Raw genomic sequence first — 21,646 nt, 5'->3', positions numbered from 1 at the left:
CAGCCCTATCTATCCCACAATGGCAGAAGGCTCTTCATGAGAAATTCCAGAGACCAGTCTACTGTGAGTGCTCAATGTATACCTGTTCCCGTTCTCTGTCATTTGGGCATGTGATAGACTGAATATCTGGTAACTTGCCAAAAGCACAATTTGGGACTGGCTTCCAGTGATGATATTTTAGTTCTCAGAACAAAAAGGGAAATTGAAGACAGAGGGAAAATCTACCAGATCCCTGAAAGATTTCTATCATTGTGCTAAAATTGTACCCTTCTACTGACACTTGAACAAACTGCAGTAATTGTCACTCCAACTACATGTCCAAAAAATGGCTTTCCAAATATTGATCTGTTTTCACTTTGATATATCAAGACACACTATTGTGGCCCCTTTTTACTTAAACTATCAGCTATGGTTGGCCCAAGGAATAGTTGACCTTACCAATTTCTTAAATTTTAGGTCATCACACAATCACTTCATAGCCCTTAAACATTAAAAATACCTATCCCTATAAGTCTGCATTATATCCTTATTAGTTTTTCTTCATTTGTCATGTTTTATATATTTGTGTATCTCAGGGCTTAGTTCTGTAGTCTTCCTTCTCATGATTGTTACCATTGAGTACATGTAACTATTTCTGTTTTTTTCCTCCAGCTCTGTTCTTTCTTTAATTCAAGTCCTTTATAGCATCCTGTCTACTGACAACTCCTAGCTGCTGATTTTAAGAAACTCAAAAGATCCCAAAGTGAGCTTTGATCTTTATCTACAAACCTATCCCTCACTACTATTCGATTAAGTGACAACTCTTCTAGCTGTCTTGTCAAAATACTTTCGGGTCACTTCAGACTTACATACTTCCTCACACCTCATATGTAATCTATGACCAGGTTTTGACAAATTAACTCACAGGATATTTTAGGAACCATGTATATGTATATATAGTATATGAGTGCTAATACTGTGACTTAAATTAGGGGCCTAGGTTCTTTTACTTTTCTTTTATGCTCAGGCTGCCAGTCTTCCATTTGAGCCACAGCTCCACTTTTAGCTTTTTGGTTCTTAGTTGAAGATAAGTGTCTCATGGTTCATTTCCCTAGTCTAGCTTAAAACTATGATCCTCTGTTTCCAGACTTTTAAATAGATTTAAAGGCATGCACTACTAAAACCACCCCTATCATATTTAAATTAACAATAAATTTAAAGAACGAATATTTATAGTATTTTCAAATCAGTATGTTTTCATTTACAATAAAACACAACCAAAGAACCTCTGAATATACCAGTGCTCAAGTGCCAGCCACAGTTTCTTTGCTGGGATGATATCATCTACAGGCAAAGCAGGAGAAAATGCTCTTCACTGAAGTTGCTGAAGGGCTGATAAGGATGAAGACAAGCAACATTACCCAGAAAGTATCACAAAGTGTTTGCTGTAGATAACTGTAGCCAATCTTAGAGGATGTTGATAGTGATGAGGAGAATATTTGAAGGTGAATATGTGATTGCACAGGTGTGCTTTCTTGATAATATATGTTTATAGCATAGTTTACATATTGTTGAAAATGAGATAGTTAAGATAGGGATGTTGTCATTCCTTGTATCCTTCACAGTATAATATTAAAACCAGTTTTATACATATATTATTTATAGTAATTATAGAATATCCCTAATTATGCATATATTATAAATATATTATTTGTATATTATGTAATATACTATATTACATGTATTATGCACACATAAATTAATTTTTCTACTTGTCTGTCCAGGAATTAAACTAGCAATATCTTTGAAAATTGATAGTAAAGTAGGGTCCTTACAATTTCAATTGCAATATATAGTTTTCTCCAATAAGTAGTTATTTATTCTGAGTTGGTTTAGAAATGGAATATCATAATATAATTGAACATTCAAAAATAATTATGTACGAACCTACCAAGGATGGAATTAAAAAATTTAACATGACTAATATCTGCAATCCAAGCTACTTAGGTGCTGAGTTCTGAAGATAGCTATATGAAGCTAGTCTGAGTGAAATGGATCAGGGACAACACCCAGACCATAGTACAAGTCTCAGTATTGGCACAAAAATAACTTATGTGACTACAACTTACAAATATATTTATATAAATAAAGTTGTCATTCCTTCTATCCTTCACAGTATAATACTAAAACCAGTTTTATACATATATTATTTATAGTAGTTATAGAATATCAGTAATGATACATACATTATAACTATAACATTCATATGTTATGTAATAGCATACATTACATATATTACGCACACCTAATTCAAACTGGTATCACTAATATCCATTAAATTGATACATGTTTTAGAATATGGAACAGATTTTCTTTGGTACAACAAGGAAGTAAGTAGCCACAAAAATTACTTGTTTGGATTATATATCCACAACAAACTATTCCCTGTATATTCAAGGTACTTAATGCTAAAAGCCTGTGTTCATCAGCACAAGTGTCTTTGACATGGATTTGTTCTCCTTAAGCAATTACTCCAGGAATAATAAACAGTGGAAGCTGAATGATGTTCATTCAAGTATTTCTTTTGAAATTAAACCAATCTTTATTTGGTATAAAGATCATTTACAATATCATTACCCACACCCTTTTCATTTAAAAATATTTATATCCTGTAGCAATGTCATTGCCGTTATTACCATAATTAGGAAGATAATGTGGGTTCATCTGCTCCATAGCTCTTGAAAGGTAATGAATGTGACACAGAATATCCTCAGATATGCCTGGTGGAAACCTGGATTTGAATTATGGGTCTACAACAACTGATCAGTCTTAGGTACTTAGGAAATTTGTTTAGCCTTATGCCTACTTCTGTTTTTAATAAAATACTTAATTCATTTCTTAACTTGAAAAATACTCATGAGCACTAAAATTACCCTAATGCAGGTGCAGTGCTTGGAGTGGTGTCTGCACATTGTGTAGACATCAGCTTCCATTGTGTAGAATTCAGCTTCCAGGGGCTGGGAAGGTGGCTCAGTGGTAGAGCGCTTGCCTTGCATGCTCGAGGCCCTGGGTTCGATTCCTCAGCACCACATAAGCAAAGAGAAAAAAGCCGGAAGTGGCGCTGTGGCTCAAGTGGTAGAACGCTAGCCTTGAGCTGAAGAGCTGAGGGACAGCACCCAGGCCCAGAGTTCAGGCCCACCACCGGACCAAAAAAAAAAAAAAAAAGAAATCAGCTTCCATCAACATGATCACAGCATTCTTCCTGAAGGCCTTAAGAAATACATACCTAATTGATATAAATATCTGTGAAAAACTGTCTTTACTTTAAAAAAAAAAAAGTCTTTTCTTCATATGAAACAATGAAAGCAATGTTGGGGTTGTCCAGTGGCTTTTACTCTGAGGGAGGTTTGCCTAAATTTCATTCTTACTCAATTAGTGGTAGCAGTAGCATTCTTTAGTGCTACCTTTCATGTTTCTAGTTCTGTGTTCCATTTGGAATACCATTGTAACTTAGTTTATAATCTTTGTTATCAGAATAAATAAACTACAACTGCTGAAGTTTTCAATAAAGTCAATGCATTACATTTGGGGCGGGGGGTCCCGTCGTGGGGCATGAACTCTAGGCCTGGGCACTGTCCCTCAACTCTTCAGCTCAAGGCTAGCAAGCTACCACTTGAGCCATAGCACCACTTCTGGCTTTTTTTTTTCTGCTTATGTGGTGCTGAGGAATCGAACCCAGGGCCTCATGCATGGTAATAACGGCAATGACATTGCTACAGAATATAAATATTTTAAATGAAAAGGGTGTAGGTAATGACATTGTAAGTGATCTTTATAGCAAATAAAGATTGGTTTAATTTCTAAAGAAATACTTGAATTAACATCATTCAGTTCCACTGTTTATTATTCCTGGAGTAATTGCTTAAGGAGAACAAATCCATGTCAAAGCACTCTACCACTGGGCCACCTTTCCAGCTCTGCATTACATTTTATATGCTTAATACTTTCCTGATATTATTCCTTTTGGATTAAATATCCCAACAAAACTATTTTTTATGATTTCTTATATGATTTATATAGATTTCTTATGCGATTCTTATATGATTTCTTAGAGATCCATAAACAAAACAGCTCAGAACAGGAAAATAGTAGGTAAGAAGTCATAAAAAATACTATTATAGTGGTCTTAATGGCTAAGTGTAAAGAATATGTAACAAAACTGTTGGAAGATTCATTTGCTCTTTTTGCTATTCTCTCCCCTTCTCTGTAGAAAGGTTCTCACTATGAAGTGCCAAGTAGTCTGGACCTTTCAAGCCTTGTCTCAGTGACAGAAGTGATGGGATTAGAGACATGTGCTCCCATGGCTGGCTTTTAGGAAGTTCACAAGAAAGTAATACCAATACACATAAAGAAACTTTTGTGAGTGATGTGTATTCACTTCTTCAATGCCAAAATTAAATTCATATGTCAAAACATCAAATTACTTACATTACAATATATGCAGTTCAACTGGTATCACTAACACCTCCATAAATCAAATGCAAACTAAAAGCTCTACTTGAAAAACCAACATCTAAGGCAGTGTTGGAAATACAAGAAGATGCACAACAAATCTAAAGGAGTGAGATCTTTAACACTGGCAATGAGCACTGATAGCTGAATTTTTAACCAGGCTTGAAAAGTTCGGGTGTCAATTAACTATGTGATTAGAGTTGCAGAGTTGACCTTGGTATCAAGATTGAAGGTAAAATTCAAAGGCAGCTAAGATTGCTGCAGTATTGTGGCTCAATACAGTGTGACCCTGTCTGATAATGGTAAAGCACAGAGTAGAAGCTAAGTCAGTAAAATGTATAGGAAGGATTCTCCACTGAGAATAATTGCAGGAGGTGATCATCACTCTTGCATTGAAAATGTGTAGCCCATCATTCTATTTTAAGCGGTAGCGTTTTTTCTGATCTGAAGATAATTATAACGTACCAATGTGCTGTAAGTGCTGAGCAGTGTAGGTGTATATTACTCTAATATACGTAAAAATCCTTACAGGTATGGAATGGCCTAACCCTGACACTTCATTCTGTGTTGTTGAGTTTCATGAAGAAACGTTTATAATTAGGCAATTCACAAGTCTGAATCAGGCAACTGAGATAAGACATTAGGGTCATCACTCCAGTGACATGGTCTGCGACCTATGAAATAAATAACATTATTTCACAATGTATATGTGTTTCTGAAAAATTATGCAATACCAAATACACAAAAGGGACAATTATCCATCTCTTATATTATCAGAAGTTAAGATACTCCTAAATTGTACTTTTTTGCTAGAGGATCACAGTATGACTGCTGATGTTTGGGATCTGTCCAGGTGCTCCTATACGTTTGTCAATCTTCTTTGAGGAAGTGTTTTTCCATAGTTTGTTTTGAGGTGTTCAGAATATCAGTAATGTCGCTAACCACAACCATGGGACAGCAAAGATGATGGGATACCTGGCCAAAGAACTGAGAAATCACAGGAAGTAATAGGAAAGAAGACACCAGAGGACCCAAAGCCTCATTGCCAGCTTCTGGATCCCTAAATCCTGCTTGACATGCTTTATATTCCTTCTACTACGGGGAGGGGGAGAGGGGTCAGTGGCTACAGGTATGTCCACAAACTAAGGCATTAATCTTGCTGGTGGTTACAACTATTGACATGAGATATTGTTTGTATACATAGTGATAATTGAATCCCTTATTGTTAAGGAGCAGAAGGGAGCAATGGTCATTACAACCATAACACAGACATCTATCTTGTCTACAAAGTCTTAATGTTTTAGCGTCCAACAGCTCTAAATTAAATACTCTTGAGGTAATAACTCATATCCCTGTCTTCCCTTGACTCTTTGACCTTTCCAGAGCACAGCTCTCAGTCTTTTGACTGCTGTTTGAGATGGCTTCCCAATATATCCCTTTCCAGGTCTAACAGCTTGAGCTAGAATCCCTTACAAGTACTGTAACAGATATATTATTTTGAAAAGGATATACTTTTCTAGGATAGGTTCAATTTTTATATTTTATTTTATTTCAAAAATATACAGAGTGGTTACAGTTACATGAGTAATGTACATTCCTTGTTGAATAGTGTTACCCACTCCATTGTTGTTCTCATATCCCTTCCCACCCTCCACACCTCACCCTCACCTCAAAGTTGTAAAGTTCATTTCCAATATAGTGTCGTGTGAATATCATTGTTGCAATGGGGCACTCTTTGTACTTCTTTCATCACTATATTTTTTCCATTTCCTTCTCCAAATCAGATAAATGCATATACAAGATGGAAGGTACCAGAATCAAGACAGAGATTTCCAGAGATAAACCAATGGAAAAAGGCAAATGAAATAAAAATAAGATCTAGATACACTACTTTACCTACATCAAGGTTGATATCTGAAAAAAAGACTTGTTGTTTCTATGACTTAGAGTTCATTTCAATTAGCAAGGTCAATTGTAAGGTCAAATGAACATAGTTCTGGAACCAGCAATCCCATTCCTGGGCACTTGTGGAAATGATCTCAAGCTAAACCACACTAAATCAACAACTATGTTTTTTGCAGCATTATTACTATAGCTAAGATATGGAACCAATCAAGATGCCCCTCAATAGATGACAGGATCAAGAAAATGTGGTATATATACACAATGGAATTTTATGTTTCTATCCAAAAGAATGACACATCCCCTTGCTTAAGAAAATAGAAAGAGTTGGAAAACAATCATATTATGTGAAGGAAGCCAGACTCAAGAAACATAGATTCCATGGTTTCCTTCATTTTAATTAATTAATATATGCTTAGGATAGTCCTGGCAGACATGTTCACTTTTAAACTCTTAATATTCCCTTTTTTCTCTCCCTCTTCCTCTCTCATTCCATTTGTTCTAAGTCCTGTGATGATCTTGTTGATTTTCTCCCCTGTTACATTCATCATTGCATCTTGCGAACTACTGGTTTGCACTTCTGTACTTCTGTCCATTCTCCTTGTGTTTCGGCTTGTACCTCTCTCACAGCAGAGGGCCAGGGGTTGGGGATATTTTCTTCACTCTTTAACTCACACATCTATTTTTACTTTCTATCAATACATTCATTGAATTCTTTCCGTAAATTCTAATGCCTTGAAAATGATTACTGCATTTTCACGGCTTTGTTATTTGGCATTAGGGAAGAACATAGGTCAGTAACTGTAACTTAGGTAAAAGAAGATTGCAATCATGCCTCCTTCAAGGTCTGCCTGCCTGCTTCCTTTTCACTGTTTATTTTTCAATGTAGCCTTTTCTTCTGGAAAGTATGTATTGGCCTAGTGAAGATCAATTCCTACTCTAATTAGTCATTAATTTTATTCCAACATCATTTCACAGCTCCTTCTGAGTTTCTTCAGGGTCTGTATAGCAGTGCTTCACATTCTTAGAAGTTTTAACATCAATGCATCCAATGATAAAGACACATTGCTTAAGTCACCATTTTGATGACTGAAAAGAAACCATGCTGCAACCTCACTATATGGTAATTTTCTGGTTTTAAATTCTTTAGAATTGATGGTGGAGAAGGAACATTCTGTCTGCAATTTTATCTTTTCCTAATTATTTTTAGTATCCTTTCCAATATTGTATAAAGTTAAAACATTACTACTTACCTTTAGGATTTCTAAAATGGTCAAAGTATAAATTCTATTCATTCACAATTTTAACACAATAGTGTCCATTATGACCAAGTGAGAAATTTTAAACTTTTTATTTGTGGTCCTTAATGGTGGTGATAGGGAATCAAGTCCAATGCTTCATGTGTCTTAGTCTCCTGTGTGCCTCTGAGCCTGAGGTGACCTGTGGTTTTATTTTCACTCAACTGGAATAAAGAAAAATTTCACTAGGAAGGAATTATTACTTGGTTACTTTCTCCAGTATCTCTCGCATATATAAAAGTAATATAATTCTACACTGACAGAAAATAGTGTTCTTATATTGTATTTATTAATAGTAAATTTTTATGTTTTGTAGCCCCACTCTTCACTAAGGTTTGCCACTTTCCTATCACTGCTTCCCATAAAACTTGACTAGATCCACTAGAAACACAAGTCCAGTCAGCCTCTTCCTTAAAAAGCCCAACCTTAAATAACCTACCCCCTGGTAACCCTGCTATAAGCTTTCAAAGGCCTGACTGAAACCAGACTCCTTCCTGAAAGCCCTCCTCTGCCATAGGGAAATCCCTCTTCCACTCCTCCCCTTCCCGGAATCCCTGCTCTGCACCACCAGAAACCAGGCCACATCCAAGAACTCCACCTACATTGGGCTCCTCCCTCGAATCCCCACCTCATCCATCAGATACCCTGCCCCTAACTACTCTAGTACTGCATAGTCCTATTGCTCCCATATCCTAGTACCTGCAAGCTCCTCCCTTTCCTTTCAACCCCACCCCCAATCATCCTTCTCTCTGGAGCCCCTCCTGGTTTCATCAGAAACTCCTCCCATAACTAGCCTACTTCTAAGTGGCCTAACCTTACAAACACAGCCCTGAACCTACCTCTTCCTACAAAGCCCATCATGCTACACCAAAAACCCTCCACCTGCCTATAACTGTCCTTGAAACCACACCTTGCTTGGCCAGAAGATTCTCACATAGCCCATCTCCTGCCTGGAAAGCCAGCCCTGCTCCATCACAAGCCTCTGCCCCTCCCACATCTACTCTCTCAATGCTCTGCCTTGCTCCCACCCCCTATTGGCTCCTTCCTCAGATCCACACACTCCACCACCAGATACCATGCCCATAATTATCCTACACCATTGTAGCCCTTCCACTCCTTCTCAAAGCCCTGCTCCAACTAGCCACATGGTTCCAAGCTCTGTCCTGCTCCATATAAACCCCACTAGAAAACCCCCACTACACTATCCAATCTCTCAACACCCACATTGCTCCACTGGAAACCACTGCACCAGTTGGCCTCCCTCTGGAAGTCTCAGCAGGCTGAACTGTAAATCCTTGTCCCTCCATAGTCCCTTTTTGAAGGTTTCTTTGCCCTACTGAAAACCATGTCCAAAGTCCATGTCCTGCCTTGCAACACTGAAATCCCCACCCAACCTGATTTTTCTTTTTGAAGTGGTAACTGGCTACCCCAGAAACCCCATCCGAACTAGTCTAGTGCACTGCTCTCACAAAGCTCTGGTCCTGAAAAACTCCTTCATATATTGTGACTACATCCTGCTCTGCAAGAAACCCCACCTCCACCCTAACACACTTCCCTAAGGCCTGCCATTCTCCCCCAGAAACCCTGCCCCTTACTAGCCCATGTCTTCCTGGTAACACCGGGCCCTCTCAAAGCCAAACTTGAAAAGCCTCTCTCTCATAGCTCTGCATTCCTACACCAGAATCCCCACCTTCTGACAGCCTCTTGCCTCCATTCCCTTCCCTGCCTTATGGGAAACCTCACCCTACATATCCCACAAGGGCTCAAAGTGGCTCTACCAGCACCCCTCCTCTAAGTAATCTCCTCCTTTGTAGCCTTGTTCTTCCTTCTCAAAGCTCTGTCCCAAACAGCCTCCTCCTCAGTGACCCCATCTTCTTCCACTGAAAACCTGTCCACCTGTCAGCCTCCATGTTCAATCCCGCCTACTTCACAAGAGTCCCCGCCCCTAACAAGTCTAGTCCTTCCTGTCCCCTCCCTGCTGTCTCAAAGCCCTACACAGACTGGGCTTCACCCTCAAAGCCCCGCCTTGCTCCACCACAGAGACTGTGCCAATACCAACTCCTCCCTTGAATCACACAGGGCTCCACCAGAAACCCTACACCACCTCATCCATGAAGGTCCCATCTAGTAACTTTTATTACAAATGCGATTTTATACTGGCCATAGAATTCATACTAATCAATATGATAAGAAAGCAGTATGGCAAAAAGGCAACAAAAATTAAATAGCTATTAGATACTTTAGTCTAGTTTGAGGTTCTGTTACCAGGTAGATACACATTGTGTGAAAATGTCTGAAGGGGATTCCTCTTATTGGAAAGCATTCTTTGAAGTATCAGTGATCATGAGTGATCATTTTATTTCTAGAAAATTTGTGCACATTTGTGCCATTAACTTAAAAAAATATTAGTTATTTTAAATCCTCTGGTTTCGTTGAGGAAAGAGTATTAGTGTGTAAAAAGATGTTTTTCGACTCATCTCTCTAATGAATAATTTTGGAGTTGCCTACCTTACTATATACAAGAGTATTTAGTAACAGAAATTCTCTACCAGAATCCACTTTGAATTTCCTCCTTCCACTAAAGTGCCCTTTGGAAAACACTGAAGTGAGATTACACAGGTAAAATGCCAGAAATAAAAACGTGTTTGAGATCATAACAAAATTATGATGAAGACCCCATCCAATGTGCTTTTAATTTTCTAACAAAAGGAACTTAAGCCTATTTAACTGCAGACTTTCTGAAGACTAGAAGACAAAAATATAAGAAATGCCCTATCATACCATGGTTCTGAAAAAAAAATCAAAAATAAGGAAAGACAACATAATGAGACAGAAAGGAATGAGGAACTTGTACATGTGATATAGAGTGTAAAAAATACACTGAATCAGGTAAAACTAATTTTGGTCATGATGTCTGGTTGTTCAATATATTTCATTGTAAATATTGCTCTTTATTAAGCTGTTACTTAATAGAGGTCTCAGCAGGGATCTTCTCAGGTAATTGTGTAGATGGTCAATTTCATCATTGCAAGATCATCAGGATGAAAAACTCCTCACACCTTAAGACACACCTGCAACAGCACTAGACGTACACTTCTATTGGTCCAAGAGTGTAAGACAGACCTGTGTTTTACCAAAGCTTTGTATGTGGTATGCTATGTTTTATTCAGGCTGAAGAGCCAAAGTAAGTCCAATTTGAGATTAACCCCACCATCTTGTGCTAGTCTGCCCTCAGAGTAACCCCAAGAGAGAGAGAAAAAACACAGGTTGCCACCAACCCTGCCCACCCTTAAGAAAGCAGAGCAGTTGCCCAAGTGTTTCAGGAACAGAAAATCCCAATAGTTCAGAGAAAGGTCAGTGAGGTTAGAGTGGACTCAAACCAATCATGTAACTGCTTGTGTGGAAATTCCCTAGACTTGTATGTTCAATACTATAAAAGCTGTGCTGACTTTGTGCTTGAGGACTCTTTGTGTCACTGTTTACCCAGTGCGCAGAGGACCAAGCTTGAGCTTGCAAATACACTCTTTTGCTGTTCGCATTGGTTGTGGTCTCTGGTGGTCTTTCAGGGGTCCCAAGTCCATAAAATATTTCTGGGGGCTTGTCTGGAATCTGCCTCATAAGACCCTCCAGATGCCCCAAAAAACCAAGCTGTCAAGTCTAGGCATTGCTGTTCTGTATATTTGGTTGCCTGCAGGTTCTGTATCTATAATTCTGGTTTCCCACCAGGTCTGTATTCTGGTTGGCAAGGAGTCTTGGCAGACGTGCTATAAGACTGACAAAGGGGTCTATGAGGAGATATCCCCAGACCCCTTTGGATAGAATGCAGACATTTTTTGGGAAATTTTCCATCTGTAGTCTGGCACTTCATGCAGACATTTTTTGGAAAGTTTTCCATCTCTATTGGGAAGTTTTCCATTTTTTGGGAAACTCTTTCTGTAGTCTGGCACTTTCTGGTTGGCAATTTACAATGCTACAGCATGCCTTTGTAAGTTGTGTCTGTGTGTTGAGTGTTCTGTCTGTCATTTGGCATTTATCTTACCCTTAAGCCTTGACCCAGGGGGTACTGAGTATGGGGGAGAATCTACCACTCTGAGGGGGATGGACGCTAAGGACTTATTTTCCTTGCCCCAACATGACTGGGACTTCTCTTCCACATTGTAAGGCCCTTGATCAACAAATGTTGGTGAGATATCACCCCATTCACTGAGACCTGATTGTTCTCTGTTCTATAATTCCTGAGATAGGGAAGTTCTGGGTGAGAGTGGCAGGCTCATTCAGCAGACTCAATTCAGCTTGCTGAGTGAGAACAGCACAGAGTTCTGGTAGGGATAAACTCAGCCTTTGGTTGTTGTGTTGTCTAGTTCTGTTTTAGAATTGGTACTAGGTTTTTTTTTAGTTCTTTGGAGGGGGGGGACTCCAGTTGTGGGGCCTGAACTCTGGGCCTGAGTGCTGTCCTGTCCCTCAACTCTTCAGTTCAAGGCTAGCACTCTACCACTTGAGCCACACCTCCACTTCCAGCTTTTTTCTTTTTGCTTATGTGGTGCTGAGGAATTGAACCCAGGGCCTCTTGCATGCAAGGCATGTGCTCTACCACCGAGCCACCTTCCCAGCCCCTTGGTACTACTTTTAAATGTGGGGTTTTTTTGTGTGTATTTTTGAAATTTATTTGAACATCTCTGGGGAAATAAAATTCCAGCCTCCAGCTGGGCTCAGTCACAGAGAATGCTGTGTGCCTGGTTTTGACTTTTCATCTAGTCCCAACAATGTAAAATGCTCTTGTCTAAAATTGGATAAAAATCAAGCCAGTTTAGTTTCAGGTGACACCCCCCTCCCCAGCCTTCCTCCAACAAAAGGGATTGAAAAGACCAGTTGGTGAAATGCTTTGCTAAACAAGCAAGCCCTGGGAAAATGAAGCTCAACAAAGTTACTTAGTTTAAAAGAAATATTGTCTTAAATTTTTGTTTGAAAACTTTAGAAAATGTACATACAACGGATTTTATTTTTACGTACTTAAATAATTGAGGTTTGGGCTGGGAAGGTGGCTCAGTGGTAGAGCACTTGCCTTAAAAGTCTGAGGCCCTGGGTTCGATTCCTCAGCACCACATAAGCAAAAAGAAAAAAGCCGGAAGTGGCGCTGTGGCTCAAGTGGTAGAATGCTAGCCTTGAGCTGAAGAGCTGAGGGACAGCGCCCAAGCCCAAAGTTCAGGCCCCACGAATGGACCCTCCCCCCCAAAAAAATCTGTGTTTTCTATGTGTTTGTGAACACGTTCATAATAGAAATTGTCAGCATGCTGTAATAATTGAGTGAGTTTAAATTTAAAATTCAAAAGGTTATGAGGTTGGGAAATTACCTGAAAAATTTTACAGAATTTTCACATTGTTTTAAATGGTTTTTTAAGGATTGTTTAACTTGAAAAGTTGAAAATATGTTATTTTATAATGCATAAGGCTGTTTACACTGTAATCAAGATATCTGGCTTAACAAAAAGGAGAAACTTAGAAGCCAACAGAATACCTATCCTTAGGAGTGAAGGGTGAACAGGCAGAAGTGCAGTTCAGCTGGTCATGCATGGTGGAACAGGACTTGGGAAGAGTCTATGCATGGTGAAAGAGAGCAACCTGGCACAAACACAGTTCATCTAACCCTAAAGAGTCAGAATGGGTGCGTGACAATTCCACAGGAAATACCAAGTGGTATATCTTTATTCTGTCCCTTTTCCCTGCAGATAGACACTGGAAACATGATGGTAAAAATGAGTGATGTGATGATCTGATTAGCATAGCTCAAACTTCCCCTTGGATGTGTTAAAATTAAAATTGAGAAGGCCTTAAAAAGAGGGTTAAAAAGTTTATTTGTATGTGATTTGCTCTCAATGATATTCTGCCATTGAATATGTTTTTTTTTAAGGCATAGCTTTTGGGTACAATGATGGTGATTGTAATTTTTGCATTAAGAAAAAATAATTTGAGTTTAAAAGTTTTAATGTGTATCTGTTTTAAAACAAGCATCCAAGAAGAAATGAGTGACACCTAGCCTCAAGAGTTCAAGGGATTTTTCAAAATGCAACTAAAAACTAAAGTATAGAATATTAAAACAGATTAATAGGAGGCTTACAAATTAGGAATGGATTTCTGTATATAAAGTTTAAAAGTAAAATTGTTCTAAACATTTGCCTCAAAGTGCAAAAAGGAAAAATTAGGATTACCAAAATAATTGCTTAATTCCTATTTCAGTTTGCTCTCATAGTTTTTCTTTTTTGTAACAGTTCCCAGCAGGCCCCCGAAAACAGAGTGAGGATTCTTGTAAGTTTGTCAGAAGTAACTTTGGCTCTTAATTAGATTCAGGTAAGAACATGCTTAAAAGTTACTTCTATGTTGACCCCCTTGTTGCTTTAAATTGGAGGAAAGTGGCCTTTTATGAGACTCATTGATCTGCAAATTGGTTTGAAGCCGCCTGGGCAGAAAAAGGTCTATGTGAGACTGTCACGACTACCCAGCTAGCAGAAGGCTGAAAGAGCAAGCAGAGTTGCTTTAGGATTCAAAGTGGCAGAGTGCTAGCCTTGAGCTGTAGAGCTGAAGGACAGCCCTTAGGCCCCAAGTTCAAGTCCTGCAACCAGCTAAGAGAAATGCCAATGAGGCATTTTTCTCAGTGTAGAGAAGACACTCCTGGGATGAAAGCAATGGAGGAGCATCCAGAGACCATAAGCCACTGCTTGGATGGCAGAAATAATGTCAGATCCTAGAGTCATTTGTGCGTGGCCCTTCAACAATTGGTCAGAGCCAGGAGGTCATGGGAAAATAGTTTGTAAGCATGCCTAATATCTTTGACTATCTACCTTGTTAGGGACAGGAACTTAGTCATCTGTGATAGTACTTAAAAGCTAAGGTTGTAAAATGTGGAGGACAGTTTAGATCCCAACCCCTGTATGTGCCAAAAGCTCTAATTGGCAGTAACTTTTGAGCTGACACCAGCTACATGAAATTCATCTGCTCAGGAAAATGTTTGTAAACCTGAGAGTGTGTTTCTATTGATATCTGTCTGAAGACCTGCATAGGTAACTCAGGCATTGGTAGGATTACTACAGATCACATTCCTAAGTCATCCACCAAGATCCTTTTGCAAACCAGAAGGCTAAATAAGCTACTCTGCTCTAGCCAGAAAAAAGGTCTGTGCATTTGTCAAAAGTTAAAATGTTGTTCTTAATGACTTCTAACCCTGGTATACTCTTTGTAAATAAGGCTAAGGTTATAGCTTCGTGGCTAGGTAGGGTCAACACCCCTAAGTCAGCTTGAAGAAGTGACAGAAGATGAATCTTTGTCCATCATCCTGTTTTAAGAACAAGGGACCAGAGTCACTTTTTTTAAAATGTAGCAAAATAGACAGAAGGAAAGGCATGGGAAATAATAGTACAGGCCTGAGCCCTCTATAACTGCCTAGAAAATCCGAGCCTTATTAAAAGAACTATTTGTTTAAAAAGTTGTCATCTTGGTAAATTGTCCTTGGCTATTGTCTTAAAAACCAGTGGGGTCACAGCCTGCCAAGCCTATGCAATGTATCCTTAACCAGTCTGTGTAGGAATGTGCAGCCCAGCACGTGGTGTGACAGTCCCTTGGAGCCACTGAGAGACCCTGCTGCTGCTGCTGCACACCCTAATGGGTAATGTTCAAGGACAGCCTGACAGTCACCGGGAGGAAATCTACATCATCATCCAGACCACCTCCACTGTAGTAAAAGTAGACTGAACTCCTGCCTGATTCCATCACCTGAGACGCCTTCCAGGTTGAAAGCTGCTAAAACTAAGATCTTTTGGGACATTCTTTTCGTGATATCCAGTATCCTTCTCTACTCCCACAGTGGATATTGGGGGCAAGGATATCACTGGTTTGCCTTAGGCACTTCAGGGTCACAGCCTAGGTTGGCTCTGATATGGTAATAACCTGCTTCCTCCTGGGTGAGTTTTAAAGATAAAGGAGAGATTTTTTTTTAATCAATGGAGGTAGTAAGAGGAATGGGACCCAGCCCTAATCTTAGCCTTAAAATCTAGCAAGCTTTTCATCCCACTGGTACCTTGAGGCTTTCTGAGATAACTTGGTTTCCACAAGTCAAAGGGAAAATGAGCAGTTTTAAACTCTAGCCACAAAGAAGCTTAAGGAATTGTAAAGAAGAGGAGGGTAGTAAAGAAAGCCTTAGGAAAGGAATTGGGGAAAAATTGGTATCCTCTGGATAAGAAATGATTTAAAAAGTAAGGATTGTCTTAAAATGTTTGTAAAGAAGACAAACCTCAGAAAGTTTAAGTATGTAGCAAATGGTATGAGTATGTCTTAAAACTGGAGCTTACAAGTACAGCTGGTATAAAATTGTTAGCTGTGATACACCGAGTCAGGCTTGCTGGAAGAAAATGTAAGGGCCTTTGGTACTGTTAATTTTGTTACTCACACTCAGACCTTGTAGACTGGTGTCCTTTGTAAAAGAGAGGATCAGCACAGTCCATCTATTAGTTCTGAGATCCCAACACCAAACTGTAAATATAGAGGACTGTGCCAATTAGGGGACCATGATTGGTCCCCGATGCTCTAGAAGAGGAGGGAATGAAGAGCCACAGTAACTCCAATTTGAGATTAACCCCACCATCTTGTACTAGGCTGCCCTCAGAGTAACCCAGAGAGAGAGAGAGAGAGAGAGAACATGGGTTGCCATCAAGCCTTCCCACCCTTAAGAAAGCAGAACAGTTGCTCAAGTGTTCAAGGAACAGAATATACCAGTAGTTGAGAAAAAGGGCAGTGCGGTTAGGGTGGACTCAAACCAATTACATAACTGCTTGTGTGGAAATTCCCTAAACTTGTTTGTTCAATACTATAAAAGCTATGCTGATTTTGTGCTTGGGGACTCTTACCATCACTGAGTTACTGAGTGCACGGAGGACTAAGCTTGAGCTTGCAAATAAACAACTCTTTTTGGTCATTGTCTCTGGTGGTTTTTCAGGGGTCCCAAGTCCGTACAACACGGCTTGGTACAAAATGTCTCTTCTCAGAGAATTAAATGATTGCATTTATAGCTAAAAAGATTTAGTGTCATTATTAACATCTAACACATGCTGAGGTTTTATTTAAACCTCTCTTTCTCCTTTTCTTTCTTTCTTCCTTTCTTTCTTCCTTCCTTTCTTTCTTTCTTTCTTTCTTTCTTTCTTTCTTTCTTTCTTTCTTTCTTTCTTTCTTTCTTTCTTTCTTTCTTTCTTCCTTCCTTTCATTCTTTCTTTCGTTCTTTCTTTCTTTCTTCCTTCCTTCCTTCCTTTCTTTCTTTCATTTGTTCTTTCTTTCTTTCCTTCCTTCATTCTTTCTTTCCATTCCTTCCTTCCTTCCCTCCTTCCTTCCATCCTGCCTGTCTTCCTTCCTTCCTTCCTTCCTTCCTTTCTTCCTTCCTTCCTTCCTTCCTTCCTTCCTTCCTTCCTTCCTTCCTTCCTTCCTTCCTTCCTTCCTTCCTTCCCTTCTGTCCTCCTCCTTCTCTACTTTCTTTTCTTTCTTCCCTTTTCTTTCCTCTTTTAGGACATGAGTAGGAATTTAGATTTTTTTTGCTGAACATGTATTCTACCATTAGAACAATCCTTTTTAAATATAGTTACTTTGCTTATAGGTTATCAATTTTCCTGAGGGCTTAACAGAGGCTAAGTTCCTCACCTCTGTCTGCCAAGTAGTTGGGATCACAAATGCATTCCAACATGCCAGGCTTTAGGATGATATGAGAATATTATTACTTTCCTTGCACACTGGTTCTAAACTGTGATCCTCTCAAATTCTACCCCTTTAGTTAGTGATGTGAGCTCCAATAGCTTGTCCTCAGTATAGAGTGTCTAAATGAATGACTGAAGGCAATTTCACTTTAATCTCTTTTATTTTTTTGCCAGTCCAGGGTCTATTATAATTTTATTTCTAGACCATTTTTGTGTATATGTATACATAAGCTTTAAAATGTTGCTTTCCCCCCTGTTTATCCTTTTTTATTTTTCTTGTTCATGGGGCTTGAACCTTGGGCCTGGAGGCTGTCCCTAAGCCTTTAGATCACAGCTAGCACTTTACCACTTGAGTGACATTGCCACTTCCAGTTTTCTGGTGGTTAATTGGAGGTAACAGTGTCATGGATTTCCTGCCTGGGCTAGCTTTGTACTACCATCCTCAGATCTCAGCTCCTGAGTAGCTAGGATTAAAGGCATCAGCCACTGGCTCCCAGCTAAAATGTTACTTATTTTAAGTTCTGTGATTTAGTTGAGGGAGTAGCATGAGTATGTAGAAAGGCAACTTTCAAATAATCTCTAAATAATTTCAGAGTTTCATTTTCATAATATTTATTGCAGAGATTAATAACAGAAGCTCCCAAATTAACAGAATGATCCTTCATTTCCCCCTTCCCATAGGCATTATTGGAAGAAAATGAGTGAGATCTAAGTCTAAGAAAATATGTACTTGAAATTATAAAAAATTATTTTGATGACACATAAAGAGCCAGATTACACAACCTGCTTTTCATTTTTTAAAGAAAGGAATGCCATACAGGTATATTTATTGGCAGGTTTTTTCATCTGAAAAACAAAGAAAAAAATGTCATAAAAAAGCTGAAGGGAATCAGCAGCCACATAAGTGTGATTGGAGAGTTTAAGATATGAATTTATTCAGGTAAAATAATTATTTGGGAAAGGTATCTGTTCACTGAATTTATTCATCGTTAATTTTATTTTATTTACGTATCACTTAATATATAAACACATACATGTGTGTATATATGTGTGTGTGTGTGTGTATATATATATACATATATATGTATATATATGTATATATATATATGTATATATATATATATATGTATATCAGCAGTTTCTGTCCAGTGAACTGTATGTTTAGGTAATTTCATGTCAAGTTCATCAAAATGATGGACTTCTATAAACCTTAACAACCCTGCAACACCACTGCACATGCAAACTTAAGAGTTCACCATTGTAAGCTAGACCTGTGTTTTACCAAAGCTTTGTATATAGTGTCTTATTTTTTCATGTAGGCTTGACACAAAATGTGTTTGCCCCTAGAAATAAATGATGGCATTATAACTATAATAATTTAGTGTAAATCTTTACATTGAACACATGCTCAACATGAGTTGTTCATTCTTTCTTTTTCTTATTTTAATTTTAGGAAGTTGATTTGTCTTTTGATGTTGTGTTTGCCAGACAAGTACTCCACCACTGGAGTCACTCCACCAATTCTTTCTTGTTTAAGTTACTTTACTCTTAGATTAGCAATTTTTGCACCTAGCGTAAAAAGCAGGAATCATGATTGCATTCCAATATCCCTACCTATTAGGTTGATATGGGTAATACTTTCCTTCCTAGACTGATTCAGAACTGTGATCCTCTCAAATTCTACCACTTTAGTTAATAGTGCATGATCCAGTTCTGTCTACCTCTAGAAGATATGATAGAAATAAATGATTACAGGTAATTTGAGTTAATCATTGGCTAATATAAATGATTTGATATTAAAATGTAGGGTAAGTTTTTAAGTATAATCACAGTAGTCATATTTTGCTAAGTAAATTTTGTTTCACATTAAGAACACTTCCTAACCAGAATTAAGGACTTATTTTGTTGTCTGTCAACTTGCATGTCATTTGGAAAACCTCGTCTTCCATGTGTGATAAAGGACTTTGAATGATCTGATGTGCTGGCTCACATCTATAATCATGGTTAGCAATCAGAAATAAATAGATCACAATTTGAACATAGCCTAACCAAAAATTTAGGAAGTCCCAATCTCAACAAACTAGTGGATCATGTTGAATCATGCAATTAATCTCAGCATCACAAGAGGCTAAGTTTCTGCCCAGTACCTGTGTCACTTAGGTAACTGGCTCACTTGGAGGCAGTCACCTCTTCTGATGCAGAAATTGGGCTGAGATTCAGCCAAGAGGAGAGAGAAGTCTGCCCCACCTTCCCAGGGTGGACCTCACAGAAACTTACGTAATTAATATACCTCACACTTAATATACCTTACGCTTCAGAGTTTCTAGTTATGAACCCAAGAATATTTTTCTGACACATGTGAGTTCAGTATCTACAAAACATATGTACTAACTCATCATTTAACAGTATAAATCTGTCTGGAATCTTTTTTTTCAATTTTTTTAATTTGTGAAAATAACGTACAGAAAAGTTGCCATTACATGAGCAAAATAATGAATACATTTCTTATGAAGCATTGTTGCCTTCTCCTTTGTTTTCTCTTCCCATCCCTTCCCATCTCCCACCTCCCACTCCAAAGTTTTAAAGTTCATTTTTTGACATGTTTTGTACATCTCATTGTTGCGATGAGTCCACCTGTATCCTTATTTAAAGAATTTGTTTTTTCCCTTTCTCTCCACAAAGTGTACCAACATCTGAATCTTTAATAGCAGCCTAATTAACCTTAAGGTTTATTTTGTTTGCTTTGCTTTGTTTTCTTTTTTGGTTAATCAAAGATTTGCTGGGACAATCTGAAAAGATCTCTGCCTTCATAGTTTCTACAACCTATGTGCTACCAGCTCAGATGATGGGACTTTGAAATTCTGGAAAGCAGATGCACATCATAAGGCCCTATGGCTTTGGGATTTCTCACATTCTTTTTAAATGTAATTGTTACTCAGGTGTGTACAGTGAGTTTACCATTTCACAATACATATAGTGTGTACATTTGTCTTGTAGACAATGCCATCCTTTTCTGAGCTTTCTCCCAGTTTCTGTTTTTTTGTTGTTGTTTTTGATTGTTTTTGTTTTTGTGCCTGACTTTCAGCTTGAAAACTCAGGATTGGGTGCTGCCCTTGAGTTTTGTAATAAGGCTACTCTACCTCTGGAGCCCCAGCTCCCTTTATGGATTTTTGGTGGTTAACTGGAGAGAAGGCTCTTACAGATTTTCTCACTGGAGCTGCTTTGAACTGTGATCATCAGCCTCCCGAGTAGCTCAGATTGTAAACCTGAGTCCCCAGTGTCCAGCTACTGAAGTGTTGGTTGCATGCTTCCCTGGTTGTGTTACAATTTTCCTCCACTCTTGGCACTGATACTACATATTGCCTGGCTCAAATCTGAATTGGTAGAACATGCTTGTATTTTGAGGAAGGCAGTAATAGGAAACTATACTCCATAGGGACATATTAGCTAATCAAATCATTTGGAACATGGCATAAAGACAAGTAAGTTTATTGCCAGTTGACTGTGTCATGTCTTTACTATTAATTCTGCATGGCCTGTGGATGATGTTATACATATCCAAATGGCCCCTGGCAGAAAGAAGGTTTCTCATCCTATTCTAAAAACAAAACAAAACAAAACAAAAAACAACCAAAAAATACTACATATGAGTGCAGCAGTTTCTTCTAATTAGAGACCAGTATGCCCTAGATTATGGGAAAAAAAGTCCTTTGTTCAAGTGCTGCTACTTTTTCTAACTACAAATATAATGAAATCTGTAGTAGTCTGTAGAATTGTATAATACAACTTTCATTTTAGTTCACAAGAAATTCATATATTAGGTAATGGCAAAATTGGTTAACTACTTGTAGAAAACTAAAGCTAGATCCTTAATATATCACCCTGCACCAGAATCAACTCCAAATGGATCAAAGACGTCAGAGTCAAAGCAGACACTCGGAAACACTACAGGATGGAATAGGAGAAACTCTAGGTCTCCTTGGTACAGGCCGAAATTTTCTTAATAGAGCCCCAGAAGCACAACAAATCAAAGAAAGGTTGGACAAATGGGATTGCATGAAGTTGCAGAGCTTCTGCATGGCAAAGGATATAGCTAGTAAGATCAATAGAAAACCCACGGATTGGGAGAAGATCTTCACTAGCCATAAAACAAACAAGGGTCTCATATCTAAAATATACCTGGAACTCAAAAAATTAAATCCCCAACAACAAATCTTCAAAGAAACA

This window comes from Dipodomys spectabilis, unplaced genomic scaffold (assembly GCF_019054845.1).
Source record: "Dipodomys spectabilis isolate Male_0828 unplaced genomic scaffold, ASM1905484v1 ptg000010l, whole genome shotgun sequence".
In the NCBI taxonomy this organism is placed as follows: Eukaryota; Metazoa; Chordata; class Mammalia; order Rodentia; family Heteromyidae; genus Dipodomys; species Dipodomys spectabilis.
Note: the sequence above shows the minus strand (reverse complement) of the source record.